Here is a 15,621-nt window from a genome sequence, read left to right on the forward strand (position 1 = left end):
CTCTAGACTGTATCAGTTCCCCGATGTAGTTCTGGCTGGCCTAGAACTCACAGAGATCTTCTCGCAGCCGGCCCCCCCACACACCGTTCTGTGAAAAGGGTGTGCGCGGCCACACCTGGTTATGGCTGGCTTGTACACGTTTTACAACTTCCATTTTCTTTCCGCCAAGCAATGTATCTTGGACATATTTTTCGTGTCAGCAAGCAGTTTGGCTTTCTTCGTGTGTGGCTGTGTCCTGCCAAGGTTAATCTCTTCTGTTGATGGACATTTTGTTTGTCCAATGGGAATGTTGTTAACTAATGCAACAGTGAATAGTCTCATGGCTACATCATTCCTGTGAGTCAGTTTGTCTGTCTGTCTGTCTCTCCCTCTCTCTGACAGTTTCATGTAGCCTAGGCTAGCTTTGAACTCTCTGTGTAACTGAAGATGGCCTTGAACTCCTCCTGATCCTCTTACATCCACCTCCCAAATGCTGGGATTATGTGTATACACACCGTGCCCAGCTTCCTTGTGGGGCATTTTGTGCGGAAATTTCTATAAGAGAGGTTGCCAGTTTAAGGGCCGTGTACATTTTGCATTTTGAGGGGTACTTCCAATTTGGCATCTGGAAGCTTCCTGATGTAGTTGGCCCAAAAATCGTGAGTGGAGAGATTTGGAGATACACAAGCGTGTGCACACACACACACATATTTTTTTGTTTTGTTTTGTTTTCCTTTTCTTTTTGATACAGGGTCTTGCTATGTAGTCCAGGCTGGCCTTGAACTCTTGATCCTCCTTGCCTCAACCTGCCAAGTGCTAGAATCTTAGGTGTGAGCCCCGCACCACTCTGACTAGTCTGGAGAAGGTTTGGAATATATCTGGAAGTATTCTACAGTTGTCATGTGGCGCCTTCCCATTGGACAGTGGAACAGAAGACAGCAAACTTGTACCCATGTTGCTGGCTGTGAAGTAAGATGCAGTATCTGAGCAGGGCATGGCAGTGGTATTACACACGCCTTCAATCCCAGCATTTGGGAGGTAGAGGCAGGCAGATCTCTGTGAGTTCTAGGCCAGACTGGTCTAGAGAGTGAGTTGCAGGACAGCCAGGGCAACACAGAGAAACACCTATCTTGAAAAACCAAAATAAATAAATAAATAGATAAATAAATACAGATCCAATCTCTGTGTGTCCTCCAGCTGTTTTCCAGGCTTGGAGCAGGAAAGAAGGCTGGATTGGATGAAGTAGTCCTTGTCTCTGAGGGGAGGAGGAATCTGGACCCATCCCAAACTGACCCTTCTTGTGTATGGAAGTATTATCAGGAACACCCTCCCACACACACCTCCCACACTGTCTTCAGAGCCCGCCTGAATCCAGTAACTGGTTCCAGGGACTGGAGAGGACTTGGCTCCCAGTCTACCTCAGCAGAGCAAGGACCCACCAGCCCCCAAACAATCTGCTCAGTGTTTAAGACACTGCAGGATGTTTGCAAGAAACACCAGCTCCTCGGTTAAAAATATCCCGTGCCGGAGGGGCCTGAGTCCGTCTCAGAACAGAGCTGCCCCACAGTCCCACGGCTTCTCTGTCACTAGGGGATTAAGGAGACCCATTGATTCTGCCCCCCACCCCCACACCCCCATCACACTTTGAAGTCAGACTTTCTGTGTTCCAGTCTGTCTCCATTATTCACTAGCTGTGTGACCCCAGGCCACACAATTAGTGTCTCTGTGTCTTGGTGCCCCTGGCTATAAAAGGGGAGTCAGGGGCCTCCACTCTGGCTGCCAATTGCCTACAGAGCTTAAAAAAAAAAAAAATCCTGATATACAGAAGAGGAGGAGGAGGAGGAGAAAAAAATCCTAATACCCAGACTACATTCCAGACCAATTAAATCAGAGTGTCTAGGGATTGGGTCTGGGCAAATAAGATATTTAAAAGCTTCCCAGGTAATGATAATGTGCCTCCAGGGCTGAGGCGTGATGGGCTGGTGAGGTTTTGTGGGTATTAAACAAGATATTATAAGGAAGAAGTTTACATGAGGACTGTTGGGCACAGGGGTACGGTTGTAGAGCCAAGAATTCAAGTCCCGGGGGGTGGCAGTCACAGAGGCTTCCTGGAGGAGAGGGTAGGCAAGCTGTAAACTGACAAAAGGAGAGGAGATGACCAGGACCGAGAGGGCAGGATGGGTTCCAGCAGGGTTTTGACATCTGCGGAGCCAGGAGCCTTTGGCTCTGGGAGGAACTGCGTTCCTCTGTGCTGGGCTCTGACTCGGTGGTAGAGCATGGTCTTCGTGTATCCCAGGTTCTGGGTTCAGATCCAGCCACTCCCTGAGACTGGAGGTAAAGTAGAAAGAAGTAGGGAGACAGAGGGAGGAGGCACAGGCCGCAGATCTTCGGCTGAGCTTGGAGGTCATTGGTAGTCACTGAGGTTGTTCTGGTGTCCTCAGGGTTGAGGTGGGACAGTGATGCAGACCCAGGGTTTCAAGTCCTCCCCAAGTGTCCCCTGTGGGACAGCCCTGCACTCTAGCCCAGCTTTCCCACTTTTCAGCTGTGTGGCTGTGAGCAGAGCATTTTGTTGATGAACCTCAGTTTCTCAGTACGTAAACTGGGTATACTGGACGTGGTAGCCCATACCTGTGGGAGGCACAGAGGTCCTTGCACTCACAGATAAGCACAAGGGAACCAGGAATGTGAAACACACAGACTTATTCCTTCAAAGGAAGGGATGCATAACCTGTTATTTACTCAGAAGGCTGGGAACAAACATGATTAGTAGCCTGGTGACCTTTGCACTATTTGTGTGGCCAAGACCCCACTGGACCCTCCCCAGACACGAATGAGCTTGCCAATCTGTAGAACCCATCTTTAGGGAAGATGTGTCACACATGCCCTTCACAAAGAATTTCCATGTAGTCACGTGTGAAGCTTTAAATGTGCACACGGGATTGAGTTAATTACCACCAGGGACGTTCCCACCAAACTGTGCTGTGCTTCAGTATGCCTAAAATAAACCACTGGGGTCAGACTCTCCAAGTTTGAACCAGCACCAGCTATTTAGTCAGGTTGAGCCGAACTGACTTCTTACCTCCCTCAGGTTGTTACGGGCCATGGTGGTTGCAGAGACCTCTGAGCATGCCTATGATCCAGACTTTGGAGGCTGAAGCAAGAGGATTGCCATGAGTTTGTGGCCAGCCTGGATACATAAAAAGACTGTCTCACATGCCCCCCCCCCAAAAAAAACCAAACAAACAAAAGACATAAAACCGCTAGTAGATTTACTTATGTGTTTATTCATTTATTTATTAACTTACTTGTTAACTGACTTATGTGTATAGGTGTTTTGCCCGCACATATATATTTTGGTTGTGAGCCTAGCCTTTAACGTCTGAGCCATCTCTCCAGCCCTCCCTGCACATATATTTACGTAATATGTCAGCGTCTCGGTACCCTCAGAGGTCAGAAGAAAGGCTTGGCTCCTCTGGAGTTGTGGATGGTTGTGAGTTAACATGTGGGTGCTGGGAATCAAACCCAGGGCCTCTGGAAGAGCAGCCAGTGCTCTTAGCCTCTGAGCCATCTCTCCAGGGCCTACATGAATGTTTGTTTTTTGGGGGGTTTTATCATCATTGTTTTTTAAACAGTTCTGGGTAGCCTCTAATTCTGTGTAGAGAAAGATGACCTTGAACTTCTGGCCCTCCTGCCTCCATCTCCCTCCTAAGTGCTGAGATTACAGGTCTGGGCCACCATGCCTGGTTTCTGTGTGGTGCTGGGGATCAAGCCAGGGGCTCTGTATGCCAGACAAGTAAGTACTCTACCAATTGAGTTACATCCCTAGCTGGGGTAGGCTTTTTTTGGAGTCTTTTCAAGACAGGGCTTCTCTGTGTAGTCCTCGCTACCCTGGAACTCGCTCTGTAGCCCAGGCTGGCCTCAAACTCAGAGATCCACCTGCCTTTGCCTCCTGAGTGCTGGGATTAAGGGTGTGCACCACCACCGCCCTTTGAGTTTGGGATAGACTTTACTAAAGCAGTGAGATGGAGAAAGTCTACTTGCTCCACAGGACACAGCTACTGAGTAACAAACCTGCCAGACCTCACTCCCACTGTATAGAGAAAGTGGATGCTTGGATGGATGAGGACACACAGGCGGCAGGTGCAGAGCCAGGATTGGACCCTGACCTGTCATACAGTAGGGGATCCAGTGGGATCCACCCTTTGAGCGACAGGCCTCCTGCTTGAGATGAAAGTATACATATCTCTGTCTGTCCCTTCCTTTTATCCTCATTCTCCTTATTATTAATTATTATTATTTTAAGACAGAGTCTCACTCTGTAGCCGTGGCTGGCCTGGAGCTCTCTATGTAGACTAGACCATCTTTGAACTCACGGAGATCCCTCTGCCTCAACCTTGCAGCTGCTAGGATTAAATCAAGGGCCAGCAAGTCTGGCTTTAGTAGGCAAACCTTTCAGGAATTCCTTTCTGAATATCAGTCCCTCCTGGAATGTCCTTCCCACAGCCTCTGCTCCAAAAACCAAGGTCAGAGTCAGCCCTTCCTTCCTTCCTTTCATAATATCACAATTTTATAGTCTTCACAACAAAATCAGCTTAGAAATGGCTCACTCAGGGGCTGGAGAGATGGCTCAGAGGTTAAGAGCACTGACTGCTTTTCCAGAGGTCCTGAGTTCAATTCCCAGCAACCACATGGTGGCTCACAACCATCTGCAATGAGATTTGGTGCCCTCTTCTGACCTGTAGTCATACATGCTGTATACAAAATAAATAAATCTTAAAAAAAAAAAAAAGAAGAAGAAGAAATGGCTCACTCAGACTCTCTCTCTCTCTTTCATCATTTTTTATGTATATTGGTGTTTTGCCTGTAGGCCTGTCTGTATGTATATGTGAGGGTATCAGATGCCCTGGAGCTGAAGTTACAAATAGTTGTGAGCCGCCATGTGGGTGCTGGGAATTGAACCCCAGTCTTTTAGAACCATGGAGGCATCTCTCCAGTCCCTTGGCCCTTTCTCTTATCACACCCCAATTTAAAATGTGCCTGGTTGGTGGTGGTGCATGCACTCGGGAGGCAGAGGCAGGTGAATCTCTGTGAGTTTGAAGCCAGCCTGGTCTACAGAGTGAGATCTAGAACAGCCAGGACTGTTTCGCAGAGAAACCCTGTCTCAAAAAACAAACAAACCAAAAAAAAAGCTCAAATGTCTCTCATTTATTTTATGGTATGAATGTTTTAATGTTTTACCTGCATGCATGTGTATGCACCTTGGCATGCTCAGGGCCTGCAGAGTCCAAAAGAGTGTGCCTGATTCTTTGGAATGGGATTTACAGACAGCTGTGAACTACCGTTGTTGTTGGGAATGGACAGTCAGCGCTCTGAACCACTGAGCCTTCTCTCAGCCCCAGTGCTTGTAACTGATTAAAGGCGTGGCCACCACCGCCTTTCAGTCTCCTTTATAGTTTCAGATATGTGCGTGCGTGTGTGTGTGTGTGTGTGTGTGTGTGTGTGTGTGTGTGTGTATGTGTATATACAGCACACAAATACATATACATAATTTATTTTTATTTTATGCACATTGGTGTTTTGCCTGCATGTATGCCTGTGTGAGGGTGTCAGATCCCCTGGAACTGGAGTTAATGGTAGGTGTGGTTGCTGGGAACTGAACTCATGATCCTCTGAGCATCCAGTGCTCTTAACCACTGAGCCATCTCTCCAGCCCTTGGTTTCAGCTTTTTGAGCAAAATGGTCTCAATCTGTCCACTCTGTGTCATAGCCCAGCTTTCAATGGGAAGACAGAGTCCTTGTCCCTGTACTGTGCCAATTTTGTGGGCTTGGAGCATGCTACATTTCTTTTTCTTTCTTTTATTTTATTTTATTTTTTTTTCTTATTTTTCAAGACAGAGTTTCTCTGTGTAGCTTTGGCGCCTGTCCTGGAACTCACTCTGTAGACCAGGCTGGCCTCGAACTCACAGAGATCCACCTACCTCTGCCTCCAGGGTGCTGGGCATGCGCCACCACTATGTCCCACTCATCCTTAGCTCTTTTTTTGTTTATTTGTTTTTATGTATACAATGTTCTGCCTGCCTGTATCCTCGAATGCCAGAAGAGGGCACCAGATCTCATTACAGATGATTGTGAGCCACCATGTGGTTACTGGGAATCAAACTCAGAACCTGTGGAAGTGCAGCCGGTGCTCTTAACCTCTGAGCCATCTCTCCAGCCCCATCATCCTTAGCTTTTTGTTTGTTTGGTTGGTGGGTTTTGTGTTGTTTTTCAAGACAGGGTTTCTCTGTGTAGCCCTGGCTGTCGTGGAACTTGCTTTGTAGACCAGGCTGACCTTGTACTTACAGGGATCTGCCTGCCTCTGCCTTCCAAGAGCTGAGATGGAAGGTGTGCGCCGCCGCCGCCGCCGCCGCCGCCGCCACAGCCACCACCACCACCTGGCCCATCCTTAGCTCTTAAAAAGAGTCCTGAATAAGGCTGGAGAGGTGACTCAGAGGTTAAGAGCACTGGCTGTTTTTCCAGAAGACCTGGGTTCAATTCCCAGCACCCACATAGCAGCTCACAACTGTCTGTACTCCAGTTCTAGGGGATCCGACACCCTCACACACAGGCAGGCAAAACACCAAGGCACATAAAATAAAGATAAGTAAGAAGTCATTAGAAAAATCACAAACAACACTGGAGGGCCTATGAATGTAGCAATGGTGGTGTCTCTGGCATGTGCCTGTTCTCAGCCTCCTTCGAACCGTGTTACTGAACACACTTGGTGGGCAAGCAGCAGACAAGTGCCCGTTCTTTAAAAAAAAAATAATACATTCAAATATTTATATTTATATTTAATTTATTTAATTTTGGTTTGTCGAGACAGGGTTTCTCTGTGTAACAATCCTGGCTGTCCTGGAACTCACTCTGTAGACCAAGCTGGCCTTGCCTGTCTCTGTTTCCAGAGTGCTAGGATTAAAGGCATGCACCACGGCATAAGTCTTGGGGTGTTTTGCTTGCAGGTAAGTCTGTGTATCACATGTGTGCAGTGACCAAGGAGACCAGAAGAGGGAGCTAGATCCCCAGGAACTGGAATCATGAGCAGCCGTGTGGCTACTGCTAAACAAGCCAGGGTCCTGTGGAACAGTAAGTAGCCAGCGCTCTTAATGTCTGGAGCAGCACACTCCAGCCTTCGCCGACTTTAACACCGATTTCCTTACTGTGTTTGTATGTGCGTGTGGGCACGCACGCCACAGCATTCCTGTGGAGGTCAGAGGACAACTTATGGAAATCAATTCCCTCCTTCCACATGGAGTTTCTGGGGACTGAACTTGTGTTGTGAGGCTTGGTGGCAAGTGCCTTTACCTTTGTTTTTTGAGACAGGGTTTCTCTGTGTAGTTTTGGTGCCTGTCCCGGAACTCGCTCTGTAGAGCAGGCTGGCCTCGAACTCACAGAGATCTGCCTGCCTCTGAGTGCTGGGATTAAAGGCGTGTGCCACCACTGCCTGGCTCTTGTAGCATCTTAAGGAGGGAGAGAGATATATGATTAATAAACAAGTAACTAAAGCCGGGTGATGGTAGCAAATGCCTTTAATTCCAGCACTCAGGAGGCAGAGGGAGGCAGATTTCTGTGAGTTCTGGGACAGCCAGAGCTATGCAGAGAAACCTAGTCTCTAAAAATCAAATAAATAAATAAATAATTTTAAAAACCAAATAAACAGGTAAATAAATCCAGGACATAATGTCAGATGATGAAAGTAAATAAACCAGGATAAGAAGATAATGTCTAATAAACACAGACAAGAATCTAGAAATAAACCTGGTGTGGTGGCACATACCTTTAGGCCTTTAGTTTCAGCACTCAGGAGGCAGAGGCAGGTGGATCTCAGTGAGTTCAAGACCAGCCTGGTTTACAGAGTGAGTTTCAGGACAGCCAGGGCTACATAGAGAAACCCTGTCTTGAAAAACAACACACACACACACACACACACACACACACACACATACACACACACACACACATGCCGCATGCACACACGCACGCATGCATGCACGCACGCAATAAGAATTTAGAAATAAAATATCTAGGATGAGATAACATGACATGAGCAGCCATGCATGATCTGTAAGGAACATTCCAGAAAGAGTCTCAAGGCTTTGAAGGCCCTAAGTTAGAGCTAGTTGCCTGGGCTGAGCAATACGATACAGCCATAGAGCTCATTCCTATCATGCATGATAACCTAAACTCAACGCCACAAAAAAATAAAACAAGAAAAGATCAAAAACCTGGAACTGTGGTCATGTTAGACTAATATGTAGGGTTACCCCATCGAAGAATTCCGCTGTCTGGTGGGGCAGTATCATGAGGGCATGAAGACTGAAGACATTGCTTTGGCTCTTGGTCAGTCCATGCCTGAAGGCTTCAGAGGCCAGCAGTGCCCCCTTTTTTTAAAAAAAATAATTTATTTTTATTTTATGTGCATTGGTGTTTTGTGTGCGTGTATCTCTGTGTGAGGGTGTCAGATCTTGAAGTTATAGACAGTTGTGCAGTCAGTGCTCTTAACCGCTAAGCCATCTTTCCAGCCCTAAATAATGTCCTCTATAATAGGCTCCTCCTAGGATGTACTCAGAGCAACAGAGCAAAGCAACCGTACAGTAAAGTTTCTGAAACCTTCAAGAGACCCTGGGAGTCTCCTGATGGGGATGCGGTCAGTCAGCCGGTTGTGACACTCGGCAGGGGTCATTGCTGCGCAGTGTGCCGCGCTCCTGAGCAGAGGAAACTGTGGTCGTGAATCCTATGACTGTAAACTGCTAAGTGTGTGGTAACTTGTTACACAACTGTAGGAAACAAGCTGAAGAAAGGGATTTGAGGTGTGATGCAAGGGGGAAAGAGAAGTCGCTTGCTGTGTTTGAGACATCAAACAGGATGAAGCCCGTTTGGCTCCGGCATGATGAGCCAGGGAGGACCGGATAAGGACCAGATGCAGGGGGAAGCCTTGTGAAGAGTTTGGGATTTATCCCGAGCTGACCAGTCCTAATTTGTATTTTTAAACATTACATTGTAAGCTGGTTGTTCCGCTCTTTTTTTTTAAAGATTTATTTATTGCCAGGCAGTGGTGGCGCACGCCTTTAATCCCAAAACTTGGGAGGCAGAGCCAGGCAGATCTTTGTGAGTTTGAGGCCAGCCTGGGCTACAGAGTGAGATCCAGGAAAGGCACAAAGCTACACAGAGAAACCCTGTCTCGAAAAACAAAACAAAACAAAACAAAAAAGATTTATTTATTCAATGTGTATGAGTGTTTTGTTTACATGTATATATGTACACCAATACGTGTGTGTCTGGTGTCTGTAGAGGTGAGAAGAAGGTGTCAGATTCACTGGAACTGGAGTTACAGACAGTTGTGAGCCACCATGTGGTTGCTGGGAATTGAACTCAGGACCTCTGGAGGAGCAGCCTGTGCTCTTAACCTCTGAGCCATCTCTCAGCCCCTGTTGTTCCACTCTTAGGCATCAATCCAAGAGAAATGAAACCAGATGTCCACATGAAGACTTCCAAACATCATAGTAAACTTATTCCTAACAGACCAAACTAGAAAAACAACCTCAATGTTCATCAACAGTATAAAGCAGAAATTGGTTCCGGTACATCCATACAACGGAGTACTACTGAGCAGTTAAAACTGAGTGAATTACTGATACCTATTGTAGATGAAGACGCCTATGTAGACGAAGCTCACAAACATGCTATGCCAAAGAAGGCAGACCTCCCCTGTGCCCCCTAAAAAAGAGTACCCTCTCCCTGAAAAAAGAAAAGAAAATGCCAAGTGGACATGGTGGTAAATTGAAGAGATGGAGAGACAGGAGAATCAAGAGTTCAAGGTCGGGGCTGGAGAGATGGCTCAGAGGTTAAGAGCACTGGTTGCTCTTCCAAAGGTCCTGAGTTCAATTCCCAGCAACCACATGGTGGCTCACAACCATCTATAGTGAGATCTGGTGCCCTCTTCTGGCATGTAGGGATACATGCAGGCAGAGCACTGTATACATAATAAATAAACTTTAAAAAAAAAAAAAAAAAAAAAAAGAGTTCAAGGTCGCCAAGCCGCGGTGGCGCACGCCTTTAATCCCAGCACTAGGGAGATCCAGGCAGAACCTGGCGGATCTCTGTGAGTTCGAGTCCAGCCTGAGCTACAGAGTGAGTTCCAGGAAAGGTTCCAAAGCTACACAAAGAAGTCTTGTTTCAAAAAAAAAAGACAAAACAAAAATCAAAACTAAAATGTTCAAACTAGTCTGTAATGACAGAAAACAAGCCAATGATTATATGGGGCCAAGAATGGAAGAAGTTGACTGCAAAGGGGCACCAGGGAGAAACAAAATATTCTAGGTTTCAACTGAGATGTTGATTACTCAGAACTATCCATCTCACTGAGGCTAGTCCACTTAGAATTACTGATTCTTTGTTTTGAGACAGGGTCTCACTTTACAGCTGATGCTGTCCTCCAATTCCTTCTGCATCATTATTACTGCACGTACTGTATTCGTGCATTATTACTGCACAAATTACTGTATTTCATCAGGTGCAAAGTATACCTCAATAAAGCAGCTTTTAAAAAGGTAACATTGGCCGGGCGGTGGTGGCACACGCCTTTAATCCCAGCACTCGGGAGGCAGAGGCAGGCGGATCTTTGTGAGTTTGAGGCCAGCTTGGTCTACAGAGTGAGATCCAGGAAAGGTGCAAAGCTACACAGAGAAACCCTGTCTCAAAAAATCCCCCCCCCCCAAAAAAAAAAAAGGTAACATTGGAGCTGAGTGATGGTGGCACACACACAGAAACTACAGAGCTAGTCCAGGACAGGCTCCAAAGCTACAGAGAAACCCTGTCTCAAAAAACAAAACAAAACAAAACAAAACAAAACAAAAAAGATATTAATTTAAGTTATAAGACCTAGTTAGAAACAAGCCTAAGCTATTAGCCAAGCTTTTATAATTAATAGTATTATAATAATAATTATTAATAATAATTTGGGAGCTGGCTATGGAGACAGAGAAAGACTAGTTACAACTATGTGGCCCTGGCTAACCCTAACCCTAACCTCTCTGTATATACTGGACTGGCCTTGAACTCAAGAGATCTGCCTGCCTCTGCCTCCCATGTGCTCGGATTAAAGGCCTTCCACACAGCACATGGCTTAAAGATGTATTTATTTATTTATTTTTATTTTTGTTTTTTGTTTTCAAGACAGGGTTTCTCTGTGTAGCCTTGGCTGTCCTGGAACTTACTCTGTAGACCAGGTTGGCCTCAAACCCAAAGACCCACCTACCTCTGCCTCCTGAGTGCCACCGTGCTCAGTTATTTTTAGTATTTTGAATTATGTGTATGTATGTGTATCTGTGTGTGGGTACGAGCAATGTTTTCTAGTGCCTTGAGAGACCAGAGGCATCAGATCTCCCTGGAATTGGAATTACAAGCAGTTATGTTCAAGTGGGTGTTGGAAACTGAACTTGGGTCCTCTGCAAAACTACCTTTAACCTTATGTAATCTAGCCCCCAGTGTTATATTTTATTTCTGAGACAGGGTTTCTCTGTGTAGCCTTGGCTATCTTGGAACTGGATTTGAAGACCAGGCTGGCCTTGAACTCATGAGATCTGCCTGCCTCTGCCTCCCGAGTGCTGGGATTACAGGCGTGTGCCACCACCGCCCGGCCAAATTAATATCTTTTAATCTACATTCTTTTATGTGGCTTGGTTACCTTTACTTTGTAACGCCCATCCCGTGCTGCTTGCTCTATGTCCCAAAGTGTGTCTCCACCTTTTTCTTCCCGCATCCTCTGTGCCTGGAAATCCTTCCCTGCTTTTTATTAAACTGATCACAGTGACATATCTTTACACAGTGTAACCAAATACCTCACAACACATAGTGAAATTCTGTTTTTTTAAAAAAAAAATCATAAAAAAAGAGCCCAGTTTAATTTAGAGGTTAATTAACTAGTTGCCCAGGCAAGATAATGGTCGAATGGTTAGAGGGAAAAACAGAGAAGGTAGAAGGAGGGGCAATGGTGGCTCCTCTGTACAGGTGGGAGGTGTGGAGTGGGAGGGCTTAGGGATGACTTCTGGGTGTATGCCTGAAACATGTGAGGCCCCCTCTGTGATCCGGAGGCAACTGAAGACGGAGTGTTGGAGGTAAGTCACCTCCCCTCACCCAAGGAAGGGCCACATAATCTCTTTGAAGATCAGGCTGGGGATTGAATTTAGGCTCCTGGGCACACTATAGGCAAGCATGCGTTTACCTAGCTGCTAGGTTACACCGCTAGGCTATACCCAAGCCCCTTACAGGTAAACTTCTGACACAGCACTTCCGCTGGTCGTAACTGATGATCTTCAGGAAGTAATGAGGGATGTGCTCCAACAGTTAGCTACCAGGAAGGTCCCTCGGCCTTGCTAATTATGGTGAAAGCATGGAGATAATTGCACTTAACTAAGGCATTGGTTAAATAAATGCTGGCTCAGGTGTATGACTGGGCGCTGCTATGGAGCTCAGGAAACTGAGGCTTTAGGACGAGTGGCAAGAGAAGAAGAGTGTGGAGTGCAGAAAGAAAAGCAGATTTCAAAGCACCGCAAATCACAATTCAAGCAGTGTGTATGTGCGTAAGGGAATCATCTAGAGCAGTGGTTCTCAACCTCCCTAATGCTGCAACCCTTTAACACAGTTCCTCGTGCTGTGGTGAACCCCAACCGTAACATTATTTTTGTTGCTACTTCATAACTGTAATTTTGCCCCTGCTATGAATCGTAATGTAAATATCTGTGTTTTCCAATGGTCTTAGGTGACCCCTCTGGAAGGGTTACCCCCAGAGGGGTCACGACCCACAGATTGAGAACCACTGATCTAAACGCATATACAACTGGAATTGGGTGTGTGTGTGTGTGTGTGTGTGGCTCAGTCATTATAGTGCCTAGCGTTTATGGAACTCTGGGTTCAGTCCCCAGCACCGCACAAAAACAGGCATGGTGGAGCACATCTGAAATCCTAGCACTCCTGAGGATCAGAAGCCCAAGGCCATCCTTGGCTATATATCTAGTTTAAGGCCAACCTGGGATACATGACACCCAAAACAAAATAAAACAATTCCAAACTAAGACAATAACAAAAAAGCCTACTCATCACTTTGTTGGATTACAGAAATTTTTAATTTAATCTCTTAGTTTATCTGTTTTTTTTTTTTTAAAAAGATTTATTTTATACCAGGCAGTGGTGGCTCAGGCCTTTAATCCCAGCACTCAGGAAGCAGAGGCAGGTGGAGCTCCGATTTAGAGGCCAGCCTGGTCTACAGAGTGAGTTCTAGGACAGCCAGGACTACACAGAGAACCTTGTCTCAAAAACAACAATAAACAGATACAAAGGAAAAAAAAAGATTTATTTTTATTTATGTATGCATGTTTTGCCTGCATGTATGGCTGTGTGCCACATGCATGTGGTGCCCACAGAGGCCAGAAGAAGGTGCCAGATTCCCTGGAGCTGTGATCACAGACAGGTATCAACAGCCATGTGGGTGCTGGGACTCAAACCCAGGACCTCTGGAAGAGCAGCCAGTGCTCTTAACCACTGAACCCTGTGTCTCTAGCCCCCTTATCTGTGCTGTTGAAATGTTTTTCCTACAATGAGTAACGATTGTGCATCTGTATTGTAAGTAAGCTCTGGGAGTTTACTCTTCCAAATTGTTTTTTCCCTTAATTCTCTCTTTCTTCCTAGAATCATTTAGCATATCGATGATAAATGGATGTTTAACAAATGTCATCCATACACCCATTTTCTCGGAGACAAGGTCTGACTGTGTAGTTCTGGCTACCCCAGAACTCACTCTGTAGACAGATTAGGCAACACATGTTTGTACTGATCCCTCTGCCTCAATCTCCTGTGCTGGAATTATGGGCAAGCACCACTCTGCCCAGATTTTTAATTTCAGTTCTTTAAAGACAGTGTTCAGCAGCTGGGCGGTGGTGGTGCATGCCTTTAATCCCAGTACTTGGGAGACAGAGGCAGGTGGATCTCTGAGAGTTTAAGGCCAGCCTGGTCTACAGAGTGAGTTCCAGGACAGCCAGAACTACATAGAGAAACTGAAATTCTGTCTCAGAAAACAACAACAATAACAACAAAGAGTATTCTGATCCAGTGGAAAGTCATGAATATATGAGCAGCAAAATTGGACTTGCCTCTGCCTCTTGAGTGCTGGGGTTAAAGTCTTGTATACTACCACCGCTGCCACCACCACCACCACCACCACCACCACCACCACCACCACCACCACTACCACCACCACCACCACCACCACCCCCACCCCTCCTCCCCCCACTGTGGCTTCCATTCTGTTTCTAGTAGATAGTGTCAAGTCTCCAGTGCTCCCTGGCGATCTGGGATGTGGCTCAGCGGTATTGTATGGGATTCTAGTGTAGGGGATTCTCACCATGGGCAGTTCACAGCCTGGACTTCTGCTAAGGAGTACTCTTAGCATTCGGTTCCCAGGCTCTCTGCTGGGTTGCCCTGTGTTTGTGGGTTCTGAGTTTCTATTTGCCCAATCCTATTTATTCTCTCTTGTCTTTCATAGGCATCACCCCTAATTTGATCTCTACATCTTCTTGGAGAACCTAGCCTGGCACAGAAGACCTGGCACCTTGGGCCCAGAGAAACATGGGAAGGTGAAGTTGTGTGTGCAGGAGTCTTTATATACAATTGGCGGACTGCCATCACCCTAACAACTACCTCATGGTAACTTAGATGATAGCTCCAGTATGTGTGTATCCAGACACTTAGCAAATGACTTATGAATTATTTTTATCACTTGTCTTAGTTACTTTTCAACTGCTGTGGCAAAACCCCATGAACAAGGTAATTTATAGACCAGTTTATTGGAAGGTTACAGTTTCGGAGGGTGTGTCCGTGATCATCAAGGTGGGCAGCAGGCAGGTAGGCATGGTGTTGGAGCCATAACTGAGAGCTTAGGTTTTGATCTCTGATCCACAAATAGGAAGCAGACAGAGAGTGGGAATGGCAGCGTGGGCTTTTTGAAACCTTAAACTTGTTCCCCAATAACACACCTCCTCCAACAAGGCCACACCTCCCAATCCTTCCCAAATAGTTCCACCAGCTGGGGACCAAGTATTCAAATATCTGAGACTATGGGGGCCATTCTTTTTCAAACCACCACATCACTCAATCCTTCTTTCTTTCTTTCTTTCTTTCTTTCTTTCTTTCTTTCTTTCTTTCTTTCTTTCTTTTTTTTAGAGGTGGGGATATTGTAGATTAAACCTAGGGCTTCAGGCCTTCTAGATAGTGCCTTGTTACTGAGATTTAAAAAAATTTTTTTTCTTTTGGTTTTGCAGTTTTGAGACAGGATCTCTGTATTATGTAGCTCTGGCTGTCCTGGAACTCGCTATGTAGACCAGGCTGACCTTGAACTCACAGGGATCCACCTGCCTCTACCTCCCCGGTGCTGGGATTAAAGGTGTGTGCCCATTGCCTGGTGAAGAGTTCAAATTTTTATTTATTAGTTATTTTAGATGGATTCTTGTATAGCCCAGGCTAGCCTCATATTCAGTATGTAACCAAGGATGGCTGTCTTAGTTAGAGTTACTATTGCTGTGAAGAAACACCATGATCACGGCAACTCTT

The sequence above is a fragment of the Peromyscus eremicus genome, chromosome 23, assembly GCF_949786415.1.
Source record: "Peromyscus eremicus chromosome 23, PerEre_H2_v1, whole genome shotgun sequence".
Classification (NCBI taxonomy): Eukaryota; Metazoa; Chordata; class Mammalia; order Rodentia; family Cricetidae; genus Peromyscus; species Peromyscus eremicus.